The sequence below is a fragment of the Dinoponera quadriceps genome, unplaced genomic scaffold (genome assembly GCF_001313825.1).
Source record: "Dinoponera quadriceps isolate SergipeBrazil2010 unplaced genomic scaffold, ASM131382v1 scaffold1565, whole genome shotgun sequence".
NCBI classification, from domain to species: domain Eukaryota; kingdom Metazoa; phylum Arthropoda; class Insecta; order Hymenoptera; family Formicidae; genus Dinoponera; species Dinoponera quadriceps.
Window position 1 is genome coordinate 978,432 of NW_014556124.1, and position 17,820 is coordinate 996,251.

Genomic DNA, 17,820 nt, shown 5'->3' on the forward strand with positions numbered 1-17,820 from the left:
GGAATACGTATACGCGTTCACAGGGAAGACGCGTTTGAGAAATTGCGCAGGACGAGGCGCGTTGCGCGATCCTATCGGTGCTTTTTCGGCGCGGTGCTGGGGTCTTATGAATATTCCATCGATCGCGCGTAAATCGACGAATAATTTACGGAGACGATCATTGTTCGTCTACAACGTGGTGATTAATCGACGCCGCGTCTCCCAGTCGTAGCGTGCTAAGTAGGGGGCCGCGTAGACGAAAGAGAATTTATTCTTCGACTCTCCCAACCCATCATACCTCCCCACCCGTTCTCTCTGGTGAACGGCGAGAGGTGTCTCGTGCTTTTAAAACCCTTGGGATCTCTCTGATTCATGATTCTCGATCAGGCTCCTCGTCGAAACAGGAAGGAGAGAGTTCGCCGTCGGAATGGGCTGCCGGGGGCAACCAAGTAACGCGAATCGTTAATGTAACTGCGGTCATATTTCCGTCTTTTTATTGTCGATTAAATAAACGTAAAAAAAGGATTAGACTCCGTGTAATTTTACGTACCGCGTTCAGATATCTGAACGTTGTGCCATACGTGATGTAATATACAGTGTTTATCGAAACGTTTTAGCATTCTCGATTGTTACTGTACGGATGCGAATTTCGCGATTTTACGAGTGCGATGACGTCTCGAACGAAAGACGCGAGAATATCGAGAATTCCAATTAAATTAAGTTAAATTCAATTACACGCGAGGACAAAATTGAATTCGTAATGTAATAATATCTGAGTGCCTTTAATTTATCCTGCGATCAATTTATCCCCCTCTCCTCGCGACTTATCTTATGTAAGCATCGTGTCTTAACGACGCAAAATTCGTACCCGTTCTAATATTACTTCGACGGGTTGCTAGAAATAGAAAGGGTTTTAATGCGTGTTACATGTGCGAAGTCGACGAGGGAGAGAGCGCGCGCGCGCTATTCGAACGCCCACGGGAAAGCCCCGAGAGCGACAGAATTGGAGTTTTCAGCGCGGGTCGTATTTTGTAAGAGATAATTGTGTCGCCGGCGGCAATGGAATGCCAGTGACACCGGCGATTGCAAAATTTCCAGTGGATTTGGGTCAGCCCGGTGTTCCACGTTCGACGGCGCGTTAATGACAGTCGTGTACATGTGAAATATCGCGCGCGCGCGAAATATCCCAGAAACTTCAAGCCGACACCGATCGCGATAATTAGAGCTTGCTACTGTAATTTAACGTTATCCGTAAGATCCGATACGAGCGGCAATTCATGTATCCGTTAGCTGATGTACTGTATCGTAATTAAACGCAGTACCTATCGCAGTAATTCCATGTGAAATGCAGACTCGCTCGGGAAAGAACGTGATCGGCAATCGATCAATTGAATTGGCGGGTAATGAAAAAATAAAAAGAGAAAAAGTATCCCATAGCGACGTAGCGCGGACAGCAATTGATACTATGTGACGACCGTCTCGGGGAGAATCCAGCGGACGCGCGTGCTAATAGTTTGAATCACTGGTCCGAGAGAATAATTAATTACGCGAATCATTTCTGCCCGTCAGCAACGATCTCTGCTTTACAGCCATCTCGCGAGCGGTTCTCTAAAATATCGCCATTCGCTGTTACGCGCATTCAAGCCGCAAATATCACGAACTGCTCTGAAACAATCGGTCGTCTGGCGTGACATTGCCAGACGTTGTTACGCTGTTGCCCGCCACATCATTTACCCGTGTCTCACGCCATCGACGCGGAACACTTTATCGGGTTATTGAAACTTTTCGCGTCTCCGGGCCTCGACGTTCGAGAACGCGCCGACACAATGCATTAATGAACAAGAACGAACAAACGAACGAACACGCGCGCGAACTACATAGTGCAACGTAGTCGCGCGTGGTCGATCGCGCGTGCAACGCGAACAACGCGCGGCTGGGAGATGCCCGCGTTTCTGTCGCGCTTTATCGCGAACTAGCGGGAGATTCGTTTCCCTCGCTTTCTATTTAAATTCATTAACAGACGAGTGTCCCGCTTCCAAATTGATAAATTGTTCAACGTAAGAAGCGCGAAAGACGCGCTATCTTCGCTCATTAGCGTACGTTATAATTATGCATTATCATCAATTATAAGTTCGTTTAACTGCAAGTTTCCCGCGGCGGAAGGAGACTCTTGAAGATACGCCCGTTACGTTCGAAGGGGATGGACGCATGAATAATAAACGCGACGGAGCCGGCGATAAAGACGGTGCAAGCGACTCACAGTGCGAGAAGAATGATAAAAGCGACGAATAATTAAAGTCGATCGATGAACCGCAGGGGGAATTTTATGACGCGAATTAGCACGATTCTGCATCATTCGCGTGAAACGAAGACGGGAACGTCGACTGCATTGATCGCGAGATATCGACAGAATTGCGATAGCTACGACTGACGGTTTCGCCGTTTCGTATTTCTGCCGGAAGAGGCTTAACGGCTAACCTCGATCAACTCCGCCCGCAATTTTGGTCGTTACCTATAAAAGTATAAAAGAGAATATCTCCCGGTGAAATCGAATACTCGTCGTCATCAAAGGACTTTCAGGAGAAAAGTCAATGGAATCTCGAATCATCTTTGTCGACCACGATAGCGTCGCGGAGTACTCCTTCAATGGAATTTGCTTCTTTCGCGACTATATCCGACAAGATTTTATCATAAAATACGCTCGCGTCAAATATCTCGTATATGAGAAAATGAGTCTTGAACTGATGCTAACTTTTTCAATATATATCAAATTATAAAGAATGTTTATATTGTCGTAATATAGAATACATATTGCGACTTTATAATATTAAAAAAGTTTCGTTAAGTCCGGGATATATACCAGAAGAGGGAATGTCTACACCCCTCTGTACATCTTTCGCCCTCGCTGATTCCACAGCTTGTTGATATTGCTGACGTATCGCTAACACAAAAATACGCGCGTGGAAGGAATAGTGCATAGTGCAAACTGCGGTTTGTTTGTTATCGTGCTGAGATATTCCACAGGACAGTCCTGATACCGTCGGCTCGATATTGCATCGAGACGTACGTATCGGGGGTATCAGGAACGCATTTACCGTTCGCAACCGGATACTTCGGCAAAAAGCACGTCTTTCCAGCACGAAATTTCCAGCGACATGTCTCGCGAGAATCTCCGGGCTAACCTCTAAGACCTCCAGACTGAAAAGTTCGTAGGTTATTCGCCGAATTTCTGCCTGCACTTTCGTCGTTGTCGTCATCGTCGGATTTCGCGTCGACATGCTTCGACGTTCGCAGAATGTCGACTCCGTGTCGCGCTGACAGTGATATATCACGGTGTACGAAGTGTGTCAACAGTTATTCTCAACCCCCTCACACTTATAATGTATCCTATAATGTATCCTTCCCTATAATGTACCCTTCCCTCCTCTCAACGTTAACATTGTTCTTCATTCTTGTTTGAATAGTAGTCCCTGTTTTTTTTTACATCCGACAATTCTTGAAATTCGCCAAGAGGGAGAACAGCGGCCTCTATTTGCCGCAAGCCCGAATATTCGTGTCACGAGCGGTCCACTCGTTGCGTTATAAAACAAATGGGATTGCGAGCCGATTAATTTTAATTTACCTCGATTGTGACCCACTTTAATGTTTCAGATTGCGCGCGATCCCACTTTTGAAACATGATATTCAATTTTACGGGAATTTAATCGAGTCTCCCGTTAAACCTTGGCCGATAAAAAGTTTACTCCGAATCTGCACGGGAATTTCCAACCGGGCGAGAATGTGTTGTTCCTAATACTACCTGTAAATTCCCCACGAGGGCGTATTTACCGTTGCAACTCGATATTTTGAGCGCCAGGGAAGAAGAGTGAGCCCCTTATCGACTGTATACCGTCTCGATGAGTAAGATCGAGACGCCCGTTGGGATCGCGACGATAAATAATCCTGAACCCCCAGATAAGTTCGCGCAGTTGCCTCCGACGAACGATGAATAGCCCCGCGAATGTAGCAAGTCTTGAGGAGTTCAAGTTTATGAACGGAGCAAATATTGGCGAAATAAATTATTATGCTATCGTGCCGGGGCTTTCGCGTTTATTTAGACGGAAGTTATTTCTCTTTGCACCTGCGAGTTATCTGCGACTGCACTGACGGTGTTTGGCCCGTGCGACTTTTAATAAGAGCGCTCTTACATAGCACGAGCTGGAAACGACGAAACAGCCGAGAAACACCGAATTTTTCGAGACATCGGCATTTATCGCGGATATCCGTTGTCGCTTCTGGAGTGATTACGGTGGGACGTTATCGTCCTCGCGACGCGACATCTCGTGGAGTATCGAGACGGATACACGGGATGACCGCTTCCGGAAAGGGACATCGCGCAGGAGACCGAAGTCATATGCATACACGCACATTCGGTACGGAGGACGGGGGAGGGATGGAGCACGGGGTGCAAACACATGTTGGATGGTAACACGCAGGAGATAGCGAGAAACGGGGACGGTCCCTTAGTGGACAAGAAGCACGCACACCACGTCAAAACATTCCACCCTCCGCCATCGTTTTATTGATCGCCAATGTAGATACGCGTCTCGGAACACCGACGCAACCTAATATACACACGGGCGCGCACACGTACACACATACGCAAACGTATACACACACACGCCATGCAACGCGCACGCAAGTGAGCCGTACCTTGTCGGATAACGCTCCTTCCTTCTTGACGACGCGAATTTTTTCGCAGCGTCGTCTCCTCCCTCGTGAATCCTCGTGATCCGTAAGCGAATTCGCGAGATCGTCGCAGTTGTCCGTTGCCTCGTACTCAGGTGATTTTCTGGCTCGCACGAGTGGTCACAATCCCCTTGGCGACACGAGAAACACAGGGTGCGTCGAGACTCGCACGGGGTGTCAGGCTGCGACGGCCATGTTGTGGCGAGGGTGTAGCGCCCCTAAGCGACTCTCTTCGAAACACGGTTCTCTCTCTCTCCTCTCACCTCTCTGTCGCGCACCCTCTCGCACACCCACTCGTCGTTAGTCTGAATGAAATTTTCGATGCGAAAGTCGTTAATCAATCGAGAAACTCGGCGCGATAAACATGTCGTGCAGAATAAAACGATATTACGGTTTGGCTCAAAATTAGTCCGAGTGATTTTTTTTTTTTTTTTTTTTTTAGTCGCAGTTTCTGCGGAGTACACCATCGACCATTGTTTTTCACCGGAAATGTCACAGAAGATTTTTGTTTATTGCAATATATCAATCTTTGACGCCGTGTGTGACTATTAATAAATTTGATTAAAATTTGATTACGACGAAATATCCGTTTGAAATAGACCCAATTGGTATTGATTGGGTTAATCAAATTCCAAGTCAATGAAAGGATCTATATTGACGCGGCAATTTTAGAATCTTCGTACTTTAAATAGAACGTGTGAGAAGCGAAAGACGAGAACTTCCCCGAGAGCGACCGAATAGTCTCGATTACTCGACTATTTTCATCGATCTTCCTCCATCGGAATTATTGTAAAAACATTCTTATCGAAGAACTCTCGTCACGGAATTCCTCTCGATCCTCGTTGACAAACGCGAGCATACGCCCTGCGGAGAAGATAAATCCTTAAATCTTCTTGATATTAGCAAGAATACGTAATCTTTTTACAAAAATTTAATAATGTGGAATTTCAATAATATTATAATTACACTGCAATACATTACAATAGTCCACTAAAGAGCAAACAATATGGTTATTCTGAAAATAATAAATCTTATTGAGACATTGAAGAAAATTATATGAAAAAGATGAAGTGTTGTTTTGAATAATTTTACGTTGAATGTTCTTTCTTCCTGTGTACATGTCGCGTGCAGGACCCCGGCAGCTCGCTCCACCATTTTCGCTTTTCCGCCGGAGCGATGAGACATCGGTTATTGAAGATGTACAAGGAAATCGTTAGTCGCGATTTGTATCGGCTCGCGTGTCGGTTTTATCGGCCGTCCCGTCGATGCCTCCCGCGAGAGACCTCGCCTCTTAAACGTGTAATGAGACACGAGACCTCTCATATTCGGAGCTCACGACCTGTCGCGCCGAAACGCGTGTCGTGTTGTCCCTCCACCTTGCCTTGTTCCCCGCGTAATCACGCGAGATCCTCGAGGAGCCGGGATGTTCTTAATTAAAAATTTACGGCGCCGCGGCGGATAGGGCGGGCGTACGTTTCTGTATAACGGCAGCAATCGAGACGTCGGATTACTTCGCTGATGGGCAGTAACCGCGGATGAAAAATTAATTGCGGCGGTCTCATTTGTTATCCGTCGCGTCTGCCGCTCGACGCAGCATCCCCCGCGGCGATATTTTTTCCGCCGAGGAAGGATGGCCTGAAAACCTGCCGTGGAAACGTGGCGGTTAAAAGGACCACCGCCCTGTGGTCCCGGGATATCTCGTGTATCCTGACGCCGCTGTTCCTCGCAGATCGCATCGAGATTCACGAGACGTCTGCGAAATCTTGCGTAAGGGACGATATGAAAACGGTGCGCTAGAAATAGATGTATCCGCGCGAAATAGCGCGGTCCGTTCGTCACATTGTCAGCGTAGAAAAGATTAATATTTCATAGCGTCGCCGAAGACCATCGGCTTCGCGATGGACCCAGCCGCCGGCTCTCGCTATCGTTTATTCATTCGCCCGATTATACAACACACCGAATAAGCGAACCGTCGCGAAAAATCGCCGGAAAATCGTTGAACTTCGAGTCCTCGATAATAATGCCGTCGTCGCGTCGGTAAGAAGAAGGTAAAGAAAAAAAAAAGCAGAAGAGGAGGAAAGAAGGGACAACGGAAACCCCTCGGAGTGGTTTTTGCACTGCTCGTTTCCGCGCGAGTCTCCGCTGCCATTACCGCCGCCGCCGACGTCGTTTTTCCCTTGTTACGTCTTTTCCCTTTTTCCCGGCCGGTTCGACGCGATAACGCAATCATTCGTGCGCCACGCCAGGTGCGAAAAAAAGGGTCGCGTGAGGACGAGACGTGCAAAATCGCGCCTCTCTCTCTCTCTCGTTTCTCATCGTGAATTTTTCCTATCGTTTTTCGAGCCGTCGCGCCGCGCTAGTTCGGATTGCGAACCAAGTACTCGAGACGGGCCGGTTGCCCCTGACAACCCCGCGAACTTAGATTGTTAATCACACACACAGGTAACGTACACCCCCGCAATACACAATGCTTCGCCGTGAGATGACTTGATAGCGCGGACTGTAATCAACGATAACGAACGCGCGTTTAAACCTTTCCTTACGTTAATTTCTCGCCCTAACTCCTCCCCGTGGCTCTCGATACATTAATGAGGGAAGTCGAAGTTTTGTTTCGCAACCGGAACGTGAACTTCGTGCACCGCGATAACGTATCCCCGAGCGGAATCTTAAATTCCGCCCTCGGACGAAGTACGCACGGCGTTAATGTGATGTTGATACGTGAATATCGCAACTCCGACCGCTCATTATTTCCCTCGGCGTTAAGGGGATGCTATACTCGAAAACTTCGACAGAGAATTCTGATTTCTTTCTGCAAAGTTTACGTCTTATTGATTGTGCAGAGTTGCGAATGGTTTTTCATAGCGAAAGTACGTGCGAAAATGAATCGAAGCATTGCTCAGTATGTGATGAAAATGATTAAAAATTTTGAAATTGACATATCTAGCTGCCAATTAGCGTATTTATCTGATGTACAAATCCCTGCTTTGTTGTACAAACCAAATGTATGGATGTTTCAATTAGGAAAATTTTATACATTTTTATATTTTGAAAATGAAATGTTTACCTAAAAAGATACGAAAAGTTTGCAGGAAAATTTTTTAATGTTTTGGTTGAATTTTTCGTTAAATATGATAGAATAGCTCACATTTATCGCATTCATATTTATATTAGAGATATGCGAATTAAGTACTTTTGATGTCTAATCGAATCGACAAAATTTTGAATCGAATTGAATGAAATCGAATCGAATCATTAAAACATAACTTATAATTAATAACATAATCATTGAATTCAACATGAAGATAACGAGGGGTGACTTCGGTATGAGAGGGTAATAACATCGATTTTGTGATATGAACTCATTTTAAAGTAAAATATGTATAATAGGTCATTATGTATAAAATATCATATATTTAATTATATTTAGAGAATAAAATTCACATTAATGAAATATATTCTATTTAAAATAACAGTAATTGAGACAGTCAGATGGAAGATCATAAGTCAATTACTAAAGTACTTTGAATAGAGTTTACATTATCGTTACATTATCGTCTACAATTAATGCAGAAACTGAACGATTTTAAAAATATACAGTTTTAAAAATACATGATATATTGCGCATCGTAGATATATGTCACATCTGCGAGACTTACATCAGAATAATTATACATTTTTTAATTAAATTATAAATTAAATAAATTAATATTACTATTTAAACTATTTTCACTAAATATTGAAACTAAATTTGATATACGTATATCAAATGATTAAAAATTATCACTAATATCAGTACTTTTCTATTATCCACAGATCCATTTAATATCATGAAAATTTATTAAAATACGCAAATTTTAACAGTATCTGTCTTGCTGATATTTTGAGTTATTACTTTTTATATCTTTGAAGAGGTTCTTCACGTCGATTCGGCTCGAATTCGAATAGTTTGCACACCTCTAGTTTACACTTACGTAGAATATCTACAAGAAATACGACAAAAGCAGCGTGATCATGTCAGTGCTTATGTAACATAATATTTCGCCTCTACATTATCGATACTTATCAATTACATCATCGACTTTAGCAGCGTGGCGTTGGGCCGATTGTGCATACCGACGTGCATGAAGACGTGCGTATTGCCGAATTGTAATGGTATTTGTGAGCCTTCTACCGTGCTAATTAGCGCAGGAAATTCAAGCCGGGATTTGTAAGTAGCGAAATAATGAGCGTAACTACCCGTTAAGCGCGCCGCTGAAACCGGCGGTATTAACGAAGAAGACATCTGAAGTTTCTGAGATCACGTTTCGGGAAACGCTGATACACGTGAGTCGTCGAGAAACAAGAGCGCATTTTCTATGCGAGAAATCCGTTCCGCCGACACGGCAAATTTTAACGTAGCATACGAAGTACGGGCCGAAAGCGCCATCGAGAAATATGCCAAGAAGCCGCCACTGTTCGAGTGTACTTCGGGGTTGTTTTAATTAACTTGAGGTTACCGATATCGCCTGAAAAGGGCTAGTTATCGACCAGGGCCGGCTGAAATTATTTTCGACTAGATTCTTTCGGCCGCCGTCGCTCGTAGGGAATTACATAAAAGATATGTCGGCCCTCCGGATTTTATTCTTTCAACTGCCCTCGATTCTCCCTGGATGCTCTCTCGCTCTCTCTGTCTCGCGCATGCTCGAGCTTTACTTCTGAAATTCAATCTCGTTATAAGACTTTCATTGTATACGATCGCAGTCGCATCCGGCCGTGTTGCAGTTCGCGAGTTTTGTGGCCGCGAATACTTTCTGAAAGGTAGTATTCATTTCGGACAAAGCAACTCGAGCACTCTCCATCCACTCCTTGTCTCGCAACTTTTGGTGCTGTGCGATGAGGAAAAATATTGTCCAAACAATCGATCGCGGATTGTTTCTTCAATTTGATTCTCATTAAAAGTAGTGGCGCGGCGTGTAGTATATACGGCGCCCGGTCGAACAATTTCCAAAGAAACCGTTTCTTAATACTGGAATATTTTTAAGATATCAAGTTGGCTTTCACGAGGATAACAACGAATGTCGATAATTGCAGAACTGTTACGAGACGGACTGCTTGTTGTTGTTGCTTCGTGTTGGTTCTCGGACGCGCGAACAATTGCCCGCGCGTCAATGAGGCGTACTATTTACCGTAAAAGTAACGTTCTATTTAATCACGCTTGACAATACCTCGTGCCGGTGCTTTCGAGCGCGACCGAACAATTCCGGCCTTAAATAGTTTATCGTCTTAAAAATCGACCGAACGGATTTGGTCAAGAAGCGGCCTGTCTCGGCATTTACGATCCGGTTTATGTTTTGTGGTGGAAATTGTTTTCGCGTTTCCGAGCCGGACGGTGAAATTTCCTCGGTGAAATCGCTCGCGGAATGAAGCTCGCACGCGAACGCTCGCTTGCGCGTACGAATCGTCGTGAGCGAAGCGCGCGCGCCACTGTCAGTAAATCGATGCGAGAGAGACGACGCGATCTCTCCCTCTCTTCCACAGCCACCCCCGCCGCCTGCTCTCTTCGGTAAGTTAAGCTCCGACTCGATTCAGCTGAGTTCAGTTGCGCCACTCGGCCGTGTGGTTCGCGTGCCGTCGCAAGCTCGCGTCGGAAGCTCCATCGCGCGCGCGAGATATCCTGAGAGCAACTTTCCCGTTTTTTTTTATCCTTTCTCCGCTCGCCGAACGTTTATCTCTCCACCCTTCCCTTTCTTTTTCTCCACTTGTATCCCACCCTCCCACGCTCTCGCCCGAGGAGTGCGCGAAATATACGTACACGAGGGGAAGAAAAGTCCGAAGGTGAGTGTCGCTGAGCCATCGATGTTTCCCCTCGCGGAGGTCAACGCACGTTACAAGGTAAATAACTTATATCGAATACAAAGTTACGTGAAGGTCTCTCTATTCAAGAAATTCAGGATCCCTTGCAAATGTAACAGACGATATGCGATTTTTATTGGGAAGTATTTGCTCCAAGTACTTACAGTTACTTTTAGTATCTTCGAAATCCGTGATTTCCGGTGAGCGCCGGTTCATTCACAAACGCAACCCGCGTCGAGCACGCGGCCGCGTTCCTGCGAACAGTTACGGTCTTCCGTCTCGTAGACATTCGCGACCCTTATCGGCATCCCCGTCGTTTTGGAAAACTCGATTGCACCGACGACATCGGCGCGGTCTGCGCGCGCGGTATTATATCTTTTCCACGCGATCGCGCCGTACAAACCAGGGCATATCCAGCCATCCGTGATATATCGATTTCTCTTGAAGTATACGATGAATTTTAGAGAAGTAGATGATTTTTCGCGAAACTTCCCGAGAAGGAGCAAAACCCACAGGGTATCACGGAGGGAGCCTACCGAGGATGACAGTTTTGGGCCGCGGATTCAAGGCACCATATTTCCAAAAAATGATAACGACTTTTCCAAGGGTGAAGGTATTTCCTGCCTTGGCTACGGGCACTGGACGACTCGTTACTAAGACGCGAGCGACGGCGATTCAGTAAGTAGCCGTGACGTTCGCAAAGACGGGATTAAAAATGCGACCAATTCCGAGCACTGCTCCAAATGGAATGCCGGTTTCGCCGAGCGAAATTCATAAATCCAGGTCAAGACAGGTTCAACAACGGTAAAGATTATTTTTCAAGCATTATTTTTCTCACATTCAACAATATCAAACATTATATTGTTTGCGTAATCCTTTTCCCGAAATTCTGAGATCGCCTATTAGCGGGATGTTAACGCGAGAAAAGTGTTGCCGCGGTTTAATATGCGCTCTCCCCTGATACGTCGATTAGCGGAACGTTTCTATCCTCATGCGGACGCCAAAGTACGCAGATAGTACCTCGTTCTATCCATTTATTACTACCTAAGCATACTTCTATTACCGCGACGTTATGAAAACGCGGAAACTTGCCGCGAACGGGTCTTACGCGCGGATGTCGGAAGAAAATCCCGCGGATCTTTTCCCGTTGACCGAGCGAATCCTCTTTGATCCTCCCTGCAAACTTTATTAGCAAAGAAAAATAGGATCTCATCTTCAAAGACGCTTGTTAAATTGAAAGAATGCTGCGGGGCAATCGAATTATTTCCCGATATCCAGGGGAAGATAGGTTGGAGAAACACCTACTTTGCAACACCTACGTTAAAGTTAACTATCGCCAGCGAGGAGACGACCTTTTCCCTCTTTTCAAATGCCGATCGCGTACGAGGAGAAGCCACGGAGAACGCGCGGAAAACTTTCGTATCAGGACTTACATCATCAGCACGCGCGTTGAGCAAACCGGGAATCAGCGATGTTTTCTTACCTCCTGATTGGAGCATTGGTCGTGAGCACGTAGCCAGTGGTGGCTCCGAAGTCTCATTCATTGTACGTGCCGGCTTGCTCGCACTGAATGAAAGCACATTCGCGGCACAGTCCCGTATTCCGACTGCGAATAGTCGCCGCAGGACGGCTGAATTAATCGCGCTGCTGAAAAATGCGAGGATGCAAAAATTCCTCCCAGCGGGAATCCGGCGGGACAAAAAGACGGACGGATTTTATTTCGCGTTCTTATATACACGACAATATTCGATGTATATTCGAGAGGGTTTACCGAAGCGTGCTATCGATCAGTCGGTCGGTGATATTTGATATTACCGTAGCGCAAGGTGCTTCCTCCGAGATATATTATTTCGGAGCTCAATATATCGCGGTTGCCCGCCCGAGTTATCGTCCGTTCAACAATCGTTGTTACGACGGTGGCTCTATAATTAAAATCACGACCGTTACGTTATTGGATCGTGTGTCTTGCACGCGCGTGCGGCCACGCAAAATTGAGCAAACGGCGAAGGCACGCTCGCGGTCTCCGCGAAGTACGTGTTCCCCGTCGTCGGCGGGATTGTCGGGAAGTCTCGCAATTAATCAACGGCAACCGGTAGTATCGGTATTTCGCTCGTAATTACAATTGTATTAAACATTGCTCATATCCGTCGTTGTAACGCGCATCGCATCCCCGGTAATAGCAAAGGGATGCTTGGCGGTCAAAGAGCGCATTGGCCCGCGAGGTATCCTTTTAGTTGCGAGCGTCAGCTGCGAAGGGACATCGGGATCGAATCGACGGTTCGTGTACGAGCAACAAAAAGTGATGTTATAATTAATCACGCTGATTTCTCCACTGATCCACCGTGCGAGAAAAGAGACGGATCGGCGAAGAGAAGGGAGAGGGGAAGGAAAGAGAGAGAGAGAGAGAGAGAGCGCGCAGCAATTTTTCTCCGCTACTTTCGTCGCGCCCTATCCGGCTCTCCTATCTAACATCCGATGGACGTTTATCGGCCTTTCGCGTCCCCGTAGCGAGTTAGTTGAGCCCGATTCCGAAGTCCGAGAACACAACCGGGGAGTTTCATCCGCGAACAATTTCAATTCCGTCCGGGATTCCGCGGCCCTCCGAACTACCCGTCGCATTTCTCACCGCCGTCGCCGCCGCCTCTACGTTGCTGGATCATATCAAGGGGCTGTTGTTCAATAACGCTCGTATAAATTAATTCCTCACGAGATGAAAGGCTTCCTGGGCTACGGAACTATATTGAGCTTCCATTCTCGATTTACCGCTCGCAATGGAACTTGGCCGCTTGCGTCTGACCGGCTTGTGGCCGAACAAATGCGAAAAGCATCGCTTTGTGTGTTTCGGGCGAGCATACGGCTGCTATTTTGCGAGCGATGTATTGATTCTTTCTTGATTACCTTCTTTTTGATTAACTCGTGGAATTCTGTGATGAAACATGACGCGAAAAATGCGCCTCGAAGTCCGCGTATGTACCGTCCACGAACCGTGCTCTCGATTTTAACGACGAGCAATTCGATTTGCAATATCTCGCGTGTAATTCGAATGACCTCTCTCTCTCTCTCTCTCTCTCTCTGCTTTTCTCTGTATTTTTCTCTCTCGGCGTCTTTGCCTCGGAAAATACCGCGGCACACGGTTACTGCCGGCACGAAAAGAATTTAAATGGCCCGGCCCACGAGACGTGCCCTTCGGCCCGCCAAGGATTCAGTTCCCTCGACTTTCGCATTAGACCCCGTGTGGTCGGCGCACATATATCAAACCGCCGAGAATAAATTTCACGGCCCACGGAAACTGCTGCCCTGCCTCAAACGCATCTCGTTCATAGATTTCCATCGAACTCGGCAAAAAATGGAGTTTTAGCCCTCAACATCTTTTTTACGACTGCTATCAGACGTGCAGCTGCCACGAGAAGAATTTTTACAATTATCGCTCAATTCTCCAATTGACCTATTATGGATACCCGAAGCGGATCGAAACTTTCCGACACCTGGTGAACAGGCGGAAAGTCGATTCCGATCGGGACGAAGCTACGGGAGTCTCGCGCCGTGATCGGAAAAGGCTGCTAACCCGTTTGTTTCGTCACGTAGAAGCGATGGATCGATTCCGAAGGAGATCCGCGATAGCCGGAAGACGAAATCGCGATCGGAGAAACTCGCGTCTCCGACTGGGCATCGCAAATAGTCCCGTAATGACTCCCCGTCGACTCAGTGAAGTCGCGGAACGGTAGGCGGCGCGGAAGAAAATCGCGAGTGCGTCGGACGCGTCGGGGAAAGAAAGTCGCGTCGCGGAATTTATTTCGGGTCTCGCCATTCCCATCTTTTGTACCATTAAAGTCTCGGAGGGCTTTTACCGGCGTGTCGGCTGAAATTTCGCGGGACGCGCGTGCTCGATTTAAGTGCCAGGTGCCGAACGTGCGAATGGAAGCGCGCAAATACGACGGCGTATCTCCATCTGACACGAGATGGACGTGTTTACGCGTGTCAGACCGCATGAGCAAGGCACACGTTCGCGCGGAGTTTTCTTCCCGAGCGTCCCGATCGGTGGGAATTTCGCGATCGAACGTACACATGCCGATTTTCCCCGTCTCCGCTTCGTACTTTCTTTTCCGTCGCACTCGATAAAATTCTTAGCGTTATTGCGGTCGGCTGCGATAACAACGATGGTAAATTGTGGGCGTATCGCACGCGAATGTGAGATTCCTATCCGATTTGCGTCTTTCAAAGTCACGTCGCTTGTGAGTGTATAATCAGCGGGATCGCGGGATTCAATTGGCTTTTCACTCGTTTCCGCGCGAACGGTCGTCTCCTCGCTGAAGACGCGCCACGGTTTATCGGAGAGCCCGTTATATCTCCACCGCATCTTCCTCGAGAGAGGAAGCTTGTGTAAGTTGCGCGTTTTCCATTTCCCGTACCCCGGGATACCTCGACGTCCAGCTTGACGCTTGTATACGGTTGCCTTTCGTTGCGCCATCCTCTTAATCTGAATTCACCGGCGACGGATATCTCCATCGAGGCCCCTTAACCCTTTGAGTGCTGCGTTGTCCGACGTTAAGCGTGCGCCGGGGACTGCCCATTCTTTACGAAGAAGCACACCGTGGGCTGCGTATTTTTTACGAAAGAGCGCAAGTTGAGCAAACTGAATTTTCATTGCAAAATATATTGATTGTAACTAAAATAAATTATGTAGTGACCTCAAAAGCGTTCATAACCTAAATTGAATGGTTGTGTGAGAACGCATATATGCGTTCATAGCGCTCAAAGGGTTAAAGGTTCATCAGTTATGCATGAAAATAATCGGCGGAAAAGTTGATAATCCGACCTCCTCGCAAATCGAATCCCGAGCCGGCGGTGTATCTGGATAACCGGCCGACCTCAACTCGATTGTGCGATATCACTAACGCCCTCGATGATCTCGAGACTACCGGGTTGAGCAACTACGTGGTATATGTGGTAATGTATGCGCTTGACGTGGGCCGCGCGTTGGAGTTGACGCCAATTTCTCCTGAATCCTGTTTAGCCGGTAATTAATACCGAGCACAGTCTAACCCTGGGATGCGCAATAGCTTTAATTGCACGTAGCTCGTCGTTCGTTCTCGTCCTTGCGCGCGCCATTCCTTCCGGTCTCTCGGAATTTCCGCGTAGGGCCATTCCCCGGCTTTAAATTCGTTCCCGAGAATTAACCACTGTTTTACGGCGGGGAAAGGGTTTTACGTTAATTGTCCTTTGATTCTTTTACGAGCCTCCGTTGTTCACGCGAAATACCTACACGACGACGGCAGCGGACGGACCGTAATTGCGGGATCTCGTTTAACTCGGAAAAATTACGCGAGGCCGGCGATTTGAGCTTCCGGGAAGACTTTGAGTTTCGAATTACGCGTCCCGGGTGGACCCATGTAAAAGTGCAACGGTTAGCGGCAATAAACCGCCCTGCTGGGATTGTCTTATCCGCCGGATTGTCCTGTAAAAGAATGCTACGGAAATGGCATCAACGTCGGCAGCCTTACAATCCAATTCGACGCACGCGTCAAAGCAGTCCTCAGACGGACCCTCTAATTAGCCGGGCTCTTTAATCAGCACTTGATTAACTTCCACGGCGCGGAAATGCATATACCGTACGTGCGTGTAAAGCGAATCCATAAAGTGGCAACACGCTGCGCACGGGGTGAATATTCGCGAATGGGAACGAACTCGTGAACTCCGTAGGGAGGGTTTGTTCAGTCATGTATCCAGTGCCGGGATATTCACTGATAGGAAATTACCGTTGGTTCCGATGCCGAACATATTTTGCAGTAGTAGCAACATGCGTGTTATATAAGGTTATTCTCACTGACATTGCAGTGACACTTGCTAGAAAAAAAATGGTTTTCCTGGTCCCATTTTTGTGGTCGAAGGTTATGTGTAGCGCCGAAGCTATTATTTTCTATCAGTTTGTACAGCTATTGCTCGCCCCGTCGCTGAGGAAGAAGGGATATCTCGCGGTCTCATAGAGATGCTTTCCCCAACAACTTCCTTCGGAAGTGAAATGCCGTGTCGAGCGAAAGTTCGAAGATCCACGACGGTGGAGATCGATCGATTAATATCGACAGATAGGAGTTTCGCGAAGAAAACTCTAATCAAGATAGCGAGTAGACACGCATCTAACGAGTCCTCACGACGAAGCGGCTATAATGACATTGTGTGATTCTTCGTGATATCGGAATACGCGGAAAGCGCATCATTACTTTCCTGCGCTTTTGTACACTTTCACCCCCCGCCGACGCTTAGCTAGCGGACGCGCGAATCCCTTTGGCGTCGTTTCTATTGAAATCACCTCGCACGCAATTAAGTCGACGAGAGTTAATAATGAGACGCGACTCTTCGAGCACTCTTTTCCATTTTTTATTGCCTCGTCAAAGGGGGATGTCCCTTTCCGCTTTACGCTTTTAACAATGAGACGCAGAACGACGACGAACGGAAAGAATCCATCGCGATTATTCGTATTCGAAGAGCACGGGAGGAAATCCAGATGGAAACGGGGGCTGGAAAGACAATTTTTTCCCCATTTCCACCTAAGCTCTACAGAGAAATGTAACGCTCGTACAATTGAGGACCAGATTTGTAAATCTACCCAACTAAGCCCTGACTGGGTCCTATGAGTCGCAGGCCTTGTCAAGCTCGTATCACACTATAGATTCCCGACTCTGACGACTCTTTAACTCTTAACTAATCACAATGAGGCACCGACATTGCGATTGGTCCACTAAGAATCGACAGTCTTATCCAGCATTTGAGTCAGAGTTGAGAGTTTGTAGTGATACGGACCTCAGGGATATCTACGTCGGTGCCTACTCACGAAATTCCATTAAAGATTAGCCTTTTTATAGGCCATATCTATGCCCCACGAAGGCCTATTTTAGGATATACTTACTTAGGGTCGTTACTTAGGATACGCCCCGATAAATTTCTATCCGGGAACGAGCCTGTCTGGATTTTTCTGCGAGAGGAAGAAAAAACTGCTCCATTTCGTACCATGAGCATACCACGTCGGGGTATATACTTTTTGGATGATTATTACGAGACATATCGTGTGTACGGTAACGGCGGTGCGCGAGTGGCCGTAAGGAAAGTCTGCGAGCATCAGCATTGAAATCGCGCGGCATGCGATTCGGAACAATAGTTACTCCCGCCGAGCGAAGCGCGCATTTTTTCCCCGAGCATAAAAGTCTCCCATCGGCTCGTTATAAGGAACTGCGGATTCCCAGTTAAGTAGGGAAAAGCATTTACCATCCCGCGCGTCCTCGGCAA

At 47.0% G+C, this 17,820-nt stretch overlaps 2 protein-coding genes across 3 annotated transcripts in view; one reads left to right on the forward strand and one right to left on the reverse strand.

Annotated features, from left to right (window-relative positions):
• The window catches only part of LOC106746781, a 12,849-nt gene extending 7,947 nt beyond the window's left edge, over positions 1–4,902 (reverse strand). Inside the window, exon 1 of the mRNA XM_014623796.1 lies at positions 4,672–4,902. The gene's annotated coding sequence lies outside the window, so the exon portion shown is untranslated. The remainder of the gene's footprint in view (positions 1–4,671) is intronic.
• The window catches only part of LOC106746780, a 66,074-nt gene that overhangs the window by 8,316 nt on the left and 39,938 nt on the right, over positions 1–17,820 (forward strand). The window contains exon 1 of one of the 2 annotated variants that reach the window (XM_014623794.1): positions 10,300–10,578. The exons of the other annotated variant lie outside the window; for it this stretch is intronic. The gene's annotated coding sequence lies outside the window, so the exon portion shown is untranslated. Of the gene's footprint in view, positions 1–10,299; positions 10,579–17,820 lie in introns of those variants that run through there. 2 annotated transcript variants of the gene reach the window in all.